Source organism: Hypanus sabinus, chromosome 17 (genome assembly GCF_030144855.1).
Source record: "Hypanus sabinus isolate sHypSab1 chromosome 17, sHypSab1.hap1, whole genome shotgun sequence".
In the NCBI taxonomy this organism is placed as follows: Eukaryota; Metazoa; Chordata; class Chondrichthyes; order Myliobatiformes; family Dasyatidae; genus Hypanus; species Hypanus sabinus.
Window position 1 is genome coordinate 45559012 of NC_082722.1, and position 9362 is coordinate 45568373.

At 40.2% G+C, this 9362-nt stretch overlaps 1 protein-coding gene across 1 annotated transcript in view; it reads left to right on the top strand.

Moving 5' to 3' along the window:
• Window positions 1-9088, top strand: part of znf536 (zinc finger protein 536) — a 504202-nt gene extending 495114 nt beyond the window's left edge. The window contains exon 10 of the mRNA XM_059992966.1: window positions 8958-9088. The gene's annotated coding sequence lies outside the window, so the exon portion shown is untranslated. The remainder of the gene's footprint in view (window positions 1-8957) is intronic.
• Window positions 9089-9362: the final 274 nt, after the last annotated feature.

A 9362-nucleotide genomic window follows, 5' to 3' on the forward strand; every position in this document is an offset into this window, starting at 1 on the left:
GATCCTAGATCCCATGCAACCCCATACACCTGTCTTCTCACCATATTCTTTGATGTCCTGACCGATCAGGAAACAATCAACTTCCACCTTAAATATACGCACAGACTTGACCTCCACTGCAGTCTGTGACAGAGCACTCCACAGATTCATTACTCTGTGGCTAAAAAAGAAATCCTCCTTACCTCTGTTCTAAAAGGTCGCCCCTCAATTCTGAGGCTGTGCCCTCTAGTTCTGGACACCCCCACCATAGGCAATATCCTCTCCACATCCACCCTATCTAGTCCTTTCAACATCTGGTAAGTTTCAATGAGATCACCCAGCATTCTTCTAAATTCCAGCGAGTACAGGCCCAAAGCTGCCAAACTCTCCTCATATGTTAACCCCTTCATTCCCGGAATCATCCTCGTGAACCTCTTCTGGACTCTGTCCAATGCAATATTTTTTTGGAGAAAAGTTATTGTTGAAAAAAAAGCCAATTTCAAGAAGATCTCCAAATGTGCCATCTTTATTACACTCATTAGAATTTTAACTGTGGGTAATAATACATAGTGTTGGATATCAGTACTAAAGCCTTATGCAATATAACTTGTACTTACTTATTTCCAGTATCAAACTTGTCTTTATAACTAAGAACCGGTCTAAATTTAAGCAGAGGAAAGAGGACAGATGGTCTCAGGCCATTGCTCTCTTTTTATGCAGGATGGGATTCCCTTTCTGGAGTCATTTTTGTTGTGACTCTGCAGTTTTACTTGCGGGTTTCCCAGCCTTGGTGGCATCAATTACAGACAGTTTGAAGGCTGCTTCAAAGCTACCTGACCCCAGGAAATTAACTACAAGCTGAGAGTTCTGCATTCCTAGTCTGTTTTGTGGTATCTTGGGACTAGAATATTCCGAAGTGACTTCAGGCTAGTTTGGAGTCAAGCCTCCTCTGTATACAATGAAAGCACTCTGGGTGTTCCCATAATTAATATCAGCCATACAGCCCAGAGCAGGGAGGGCATCTTTATTGAATGACATTGAATTTTTATTTTAAAGTCAGTGAAATTTATTGCAATTTTATAATATAAAAAGCTAGTTCACTTTGAACAAAATGTACTCCGTCGAAAATGTTGTTCACCTTAAATGGCAAAAGTGCACACTGAAGCAGAGGATTCATATATAAAATCTATTATATGCATCTCCCTTCCAGCTGTCTGATATTCTCTAATTAATTTAGTGAAACTCTCATCCTTGGAGTAAAGAAAAGTAATAATTGAAGCCTAAGTATGCACGAACCCCATGTTACAAAAAAGATGTGTACAAACTTAATAGGGTTTCTGAAGGGTTGTGTACCCTGCTATCATTATTAATCACCTAGATACACAAAGTTTTTATTCAATCCCCATAACAGTTTTCTCTTTTCCACTTCAGTGGCATATGGTTCCACAGCTGTTAAATTGCTACCTGGCACTTCAGCCCAGAAGATGACTTTCAACCTCAAGTCATTGTCTGCTTTAACCTGGCATTCCCAGTTCCAGAAGAAACCTCCAGGTGACAATGGCTGGAACTTCTGTTCAGTTATAGCTACATCCTCAGAGGGATCCGGTCATTAACAGCACTCTGGCTGCAAGTGAGGAAGTTTGTGATCAACCAACTTGGATGTCTCAGTAGTCCACAGGAAGAAGACAGTAAATTTAGTGGTAGGGAGTGATGCAGTGCTGGGCTGTGTGGGTAATGCCATTTAACAAGCTTATATCAAATAAATGGCATGGATGTGGGCTGTGGACTATATATCAAAACATCTGGGGAAGAATTGATGAAACAATTCAAAACTTTTTTTCCAGTAATCTTTCATACTGTTGAATTTGAAAGAATGAGTATTGTTGGCTGGGTTGCTCCTCGCCCCTTCAAAGTTCCAATTAGACTCGTTTTATTAGAAGCTGAAAACAGCTAAACTCCCTTATAATATTTAGAAGCTTGTGATACCTCACCTGATGTGTTTTTCTAGAACTTCCCTTTCATTTAGTTTAACTTTATTTCTTTTAGTTGCATCTATTTTCTCCCTGTCTTGATTTTGCTGTAAATTTTGCTATGTCTGCTCTTTGTCCAGATCTTACTTTTTGTTTTACTGTCGTTCTTTCAGTAGACTGACAGACTCATGTCTTAACACCTGCTTTGCTTTTTGTCTTCTTAATCCTAATTAATTGGATGCCCCATTTTAAGTAGATTAATAATGGCCTTTCTAAACTGCTGAGTTCTTTGTGTGTCATGTGGCTACAGAATGGGGCACATTTGACGAATCTTAAATATTTAAGCCGAAAATTATATACATTCGGTACCAGGCATGTGATGGACCTTATTCCAACTGTGTAAACAGTATTAACCCTACAGATGGTGAACCCTGGGTGAACTTGTCTCCTTTCTCAATTATTCAGTAGTTTTCAACAGCATAATAGCTGGCATTTCTTTTACTCCCACAAGGTGGCCCTAAAGACCATTTATAAAAACAGTCTGCCTTTACACAGTGAGACGCTATGACAACACTCCCTGATCTCAAGTCAGTCTAAAATTATCTCAAATGTGTTGCAAATGTTTTATTATGTATTTTTGTATATTAGCGCAGTGTATAGGGCATCCATCACCCATGGATGAATCTGAGGGCATGCTCCATCGCATTACATTTGTATCCTGACATAAAATAATGTCTTTTTAACTCCATTAGTGTCAGCTTCCATCAGAAAGCATAGTGCCTGATACTAATAGTGTTAAAAAAGACTCACAGAAAAACCTTCATAAAATTACTGGGTAAATGTAGATCTCACAATTTGAGAGAAAGGCATTGATATTAAATAGTTATTGATCTGTGCAATATTTTGAGATGTGCAAATTATTGAAGGATCTAAAGTGGGTGAACTTCCAATGATTACGCTTCTCGTGACAAATAGCCAAAAATGGAATTGAAGTCAATGCATATGTATGTCCTTTCACAAAATATCTACCTGCAAATGTATTGAAACTGGTAGATTGCATATCCTGATCTCACACGTGGGCGCAGATTTTAAGAAACTGTATATTTCTTCATAGGAAGGGAAAGCGGACAACTTGCAAAACCTTTAACATGCAGTAATGACACTCTGGGTGATACTGTGCCCCCAAAAGGAAGCACCTTTACCTTTACAGTGGTCTTGGGTTTATGGGAAGAGTGGGGTGGAGAGTTACAGCTGGGGTGCAAGGAAACATCATGAAGTGTGGTGCTCGTGGAGCTCAATAGTAATAGTTTCTGACGTCCTACCTGATCTCATGCTGCAAACCAACCAATGAATAGGCAACTTGGTGGCAGAGGGATCCATGAAAATGATGGGGACCTAATAGTGATTAGGGATTGGATAGATTGTTTCAGCAGGATAGGGGAGGCTCAGGACAATTTGCCTACTGAATGGGAAGGGAAATCCCTATTTCCTCTAGAGCAGTTGTTAAAAGCAACTGTTCTGGCTATTGAACTTCTCCCACTATGTTTCTGCAGCTCAGGCTGTGGGTGATGATGTACAGTACCTCTTTTCATCGCCTGTTACTGCTGCATTGTGGTGTTAAAATGATCGTTAGGATGTGACATCAGAATATGAAGTAAGCCTCCACTTGTCTTAAGCAAAGGCCATTCTAAACTTCGATTTTATTGAAAACTAATGTGACCTAACCAGCACCACGTCCTCTCTAGCAATCACCTGTATGCTAGTCACGGTCCTGACTGCCTTCATTCTCAAATTTTCATCCTAATTTTTTAATCCATCTCTTCTCACCCCCTCCACCTGCCCACCAACTCCTGGTGAATTCTTCTAATTCGCCGTCATACATTAACAGAGGCTGCCCTGATCGGATACCCTTACTTTCCATTCCTCTCTGCTTCCTGAGCTCCAGCTCCTTTTACCAGTTCACATAAAATCTATCTCTTTTAATCTCCTTCATACTTCTGTGAAATTTAGTTTGATCATACCCCATGGACTACTGTATCACAGTAAGTATGCCAAGATGTGTAATTTCCTGTTGGCGGTATACACTGTCCTGAAATGATAGCAGCTCGGAAGGTGGCAGGCTTTGGATGACTTCTCGAATTTACAAATGTCTGGGTCGAGAAGGAAGAGAGCTGGCTGGTATGGGGTTAGTGGGTCGGAGGAGGTAGAATTGAAATCCAAGCCGATGTGTTGGCTGAATCACGATATGGAGTACTACCCTTTAACTGCCAAAAACCCTAATTGCTCAGCCTCTGCAGCTCATGGTTTTGTTCTTTATATTTTGTTGAGGACAAAAGCTTGGGAACCTCATCAAGGAAAATGATGGGAGGTTTAAGTGTTACCACCCCTACTTTTTAAAGCCTTTTGTTTAAGCCGGTGTGGGAGGGCCACTCGAGGGAGAGGAAAGAGCAGTAAACTCTCCCTCATTCATGTTCTGCTAAGCTGAGCAAACTCTTTCCTCTTCTGCCTTAGAACACATAATTGCTGAAGAAAAGGCCGCCTGTGGCTCTGAGCAGGAAACGTAATCTGTAAAAAATGAAGTGCAGCAGCTTTTACTCCTGCAGATGGCACTGTTAGGAAAAAGCACGACAGCCCTATCTGCAGTCGAGCCGTGTGCTGGAGCAGGGATACAGAGGACTGCACCCACTTTACTTGGCACCGATCATGAATACTGACATTCAAACTACAGACCCAATATAGCACTGATAAAATTGTGAAAAAGTGTTTATTATAAGCAGCCTGGCACAATTGCATTTTCCTCCTGCCTGTGAGTGCAATGACGGCCGGGCCTCTGTTTTTTGCCCTACTGAGATAATTGAGGATCATAATGGTGGGAAAGGACTGCAGTCATCACTCGCTGTCTGTCAGGTATCAGTACTCATCTCCGTGTCATCTGTCACCATTGAAGCACTGTGTCATCTTTACTCAGCCTTCAGAGCTGCTGTTTCTCATCCTGTTCATTATCTTGTGCACAGACCAGCAACCCCCCCCTTCTGTAAATGCATCTTTTTGTGACTCTCAATCTTCTGATTATGAATCGATGATCATGTGGTGTAAGAGAGATAGATGGCTTTTAGCTCCATCTTGTCTCCTCTAATTGTAAAATATTAGTTACATTAGACTCTGGCTTTTTGATTAATGGAACTTATTTGGTGTGGCCTCTCCCAGCCTCCCCTCTAAATCCCCCCCACCCCCAAAGTCCTCCGCTGACTTTCGAGAATGGAGTGATTTCAATTAAAGCAGACAAATAAGCCCTTCAGCTTCAAGATCGCTACGCTATATGTATTGAATCCACAGGGTCCACAAAGCTGCTGCTGATTTCTTATAGCAGAATTTTCACTGACTGGATGGATGTGCGTGATGTAGTAGTTTTGCAAGTATAAATAAAATATGGAATCTAATGAAGATTCGGTTTAAAAATGATTACAGCTTTTCTTCTTTAGAACAGCATATAATGTTGAGTGAAAACACAGTGAGCTAAGTTCTCACAATCAATCAGTTCAATTACAAAAGGTCTATTCAGTGCAATGTGTCAAGGTTTATATCTCGCATGAAGGAAGATAAAGTTAAACAGCTACAAACAATCAAGCAAAAATTCATTTCGTCAGTTTGAAAAGGCTAAAATTAGATCTGTCATTTAATGCTTAATTTGTGCAATAACACTTTTTAAAGGAGGTTGGCAATAGTTTGTAACCGGTTCAAACAAGGCATTTTAACATTTGGAGCTTTGCGGTTTTATTGCAAGAGCATTTCAGTCATCTGAAGTCTTGTTTCTCAATGCAGTTTTAAGAATTCTTACACTGTAGGGGGTCGTGCCTTTAACTGAAGGCCATTTCTTTTAAGAAAATGGTGCAACGCATGCTAATATTTTCGTCTTCGTGGGTACTTCTGACACAGGAGGGTGTTGTCCTGAAATTAATTTTTTATGAAAATATCATGCAAAAAATTGTATTGTTCACTGACCAAGATGTCTGCTGACAATATTAGCTTTGCAGTTATATATCTTTCACAGGCTGAACAGGAGGAGAGGTTGCTAGATTCCTCTCTTCCCCACCCCTCCCCCCACTACCACATATTGTTGCGAAGGAGCAAACATTTATGTAGGTGTGTCAATTGTTCCAGTGCTTAAGTAGTTAAATCAGCTTGATCTGTAGCTGAGTCTATAAAACGGACTAAACCCTGCTGCGTTTTTTCTTCAATAGTTTTTCCATGCTATCCTGAAGATAGAATTACTGTTTGTAAGCAGCTGAAAGTCATTAGTGGGTCTGCAGTCTGTCAGGTGCTGGTGAAAATCTGCTGAAGCTGAATGGGTTTCTTTGCAGAGTGCTGGGAATTTGTCATGTGCTGATGAGCAGTTATAATAATATATGAGCAAATCACAAGCATTCTGCAAATTAATCACAATTTTTTTTTTGCTCATCTCTGGGAGAGAGCGGCTTTGCAGCCCAACATAGGTAAGGCAGCTTTTACTCACAGATGGTAGTGCTGGCATCAGATGGAATTTATATAACAGTAATTCTGACTTCCTGCCAAAAGTAGCCTGAAAGACACAGGGGAAATTGTGTGAGGGCAGTCATGTGGTTTCACAAAAGGTTGTTGCGGTAAGTTTTAGGGTAAATCTTAATACTTCTCTCTGTCTGCTCTTGTTGTTTTAGCCTGAAGGAACAAAATCCTACTCAGCTGTGCCACAGGCCAAATCCAGTACGTTGTTTTTTTTATGAATGTGTTCCGAAACACTGTGTTTCACAGCTGTTTGAACTCTTGGCACAAAGAACCATATGACTTCATGTCCTCAGTCTTCCCTTACAAGGATTGGAGGAGGAAAGGTTCAAAAGGTCGTTGCTCTACATGCTGCAGGGTGGAGGGGGGCTTGCTACTCAGGAAGTGATACTTGCTCATTCACTTTCACTGCTCTGTTTGTCACCACACAGGGCATTTTGGGTAAAAAGAGGGAAACTTGAATTCCTGAGGAAGAGGGCATATTTTAAAAAAATTTACTGGGGATAATGCGCCACCCCCAAATTCCACTGCAAATAATCCGAATATTGACTCAACAAAGCCAGTGCAGTTCTGTTTAAATTGTGCAGTGGATACCAACAAAAAATGAAGGATTTGCGATAACAAAGCCCGGTGGCAATTGCTTTATGGAGTCTTATTACAAAAGATCGGCTGGTCCTTAATGACATTTACGATTGAAATTTTCCTTAGCCAGCAGGAGAACGGAATTTCACAACAATCCTGGGCACGAGATCTCGTGAATCCGATTCTGCAAAGCCTAAAGTAGAGCTGGTGCTGGCTTGCTTTTTGTTGTGCTTCTTCCCATTTGCTATGCAGAAGTAATATTTTGTCTGTAAGAGTACAGAAAAGATGACGGAGAGGGGTGAGAATCTGTTGTGCCTTGCAATGGCCCGTAAGGCAAAAGATTTGTCGAAGGTTTCCTTTGGAATCCTGAAAGGATGGAGAATCAGCTAGGTTACGATTAGAGAGTATCAGTAGACTGCAGTGTTTTGTATAATGTGAGGAGCTCCCCATTTGTTTTGGTTCACATGACTGCAGTGGAGTAAGTGGATTAGACTGAAACTTTACCATGCTTCATTGCAGCTGGTTGCAGACATCTGTCATTTCTCAGCTAGGGCTTCAGGATCAGGCCACAGAAAAACACAGCAAACTCTGACACCTTTCATTTTGCACAGCCTCTTATAGAATAATGCAATGGAAAGACAACTTTACTTTGTATTTCAAAGAGGGCCCTTCACTCAGATCAACATCCCCCAAACATTAAAGGAAACCAACTTCAAAATCTTAACTTGCATTTATTTTTCTTTCTTTAGTTTGTTAGAAAGGAGTTTTAGAATTTTTACACAATTAAAAAATATGATCGACGTAAAATGGGCTGTGAGCAGAGAATGCTGACAGTGACAAATATATGGGTAGAATGGTGTTACTTGTTCCCATCCTGTATCTAGTGTTCAAGCAGAAATGAAGGCATTCTCCAAATATCGGACAGTCTGTCTTATATTGTTAATGTGTCCATTGTTCAATATATAGGATTTTGCTTTGAAGTGTATGTGCTATATTTTCTGCACTATATTTTTCACTAACAAAGAGATGATATGCCACAGTTAATGCCCCTATTTATATTTAAGTGCTGCTAAGAATTTTATCTCCCTGACAGTGCTCAGGGTGTCAACAATGTATGCCGTGTAAATGTAATTTTTGATAGCCATCACTCATGATCTGGCCTCACCTTCATATTATTTTTACATTGATCCCATTAGCTATAAATCCATTGATTTTACTGAATGCTGTTTATGAGGAAGACAAAGGGTTAAATTCAAGCAGTGCAGATCATAAAAATAGGGATATTGTCATTGCACATAACTCTTGTTGAAAACACAGGGTTAGATCTCAATATAGTGTGTAAGACCTCTATTTATTTTTGTGGCTTAGCGGGTATTAATACAGATCTGACTAAAACGTGCGAGGGTGCGAAATAAATAATGTAAGTTAAAAGCAGTACATGTGTGTTTATGTGTATAATTTCTATGACAGTAATGTGAAGATCTGGACCTGCACTATGTTGGGGTTCACTTTATTTGTTCAATGTACATCTGTCATAAGTACTAAGGAGATTTTATTTTCTATTACGACCATGTTTCTATATTATCGTATAGCTATTTCATGTACACAGTAGTAAAAGTGATGCATTGCCAGCGGATGGTCTGATTCAAATTCCTTTGGAGTGGGGTTGGTTGCTCCCATGTATGATACATTGCTGTTTTCCCTTAGAGGCAGGATGTTAAAACAAACATTGGTTAAATGTATGATGGTTTTTATTTTAAACATACTTAAATTGTAGACCTTTCTGGGTTTAAAGTGCTTCTCCACGTCATATTATGCTTGACATGTCTCTACCGATCAAAGGGATACGAAACTATAACCAGACTCTTGTCTCTCCCTGCACTCTAGGTCACAGGCCTTTTCAGTGCAGATACTGCCCATACAGTGCCTCTCAGAAGGGGAACCTGAAGACTCATGTTCTGTGCGTGCATCGTATGCCTTTTGACAACAGCCAGTACCCAGATCGTAGGTTCAAACGCTCAAGAGTTGAAACGGAAGCTACTGGGATTTCAGAGGAAGCAAGTGTTGTGAAACCAGGGAGCTCCTGTGAACTGCCGGTGGAAACCAGTCAGGACCAAGAGTAATGCAGTGGAACAAAAACAAATACTCGCAATATACATTTTTACAGAGCCTTTTTTTTTGATATGCAGTCAGAAATGAGCAAGTGTTTGTGGAATTCCAAGGAAAGAACTTATGGACTATTTAAAAATTATACCCCCAGAATTGTGATCACAGTATAGAACAAACAAAGTG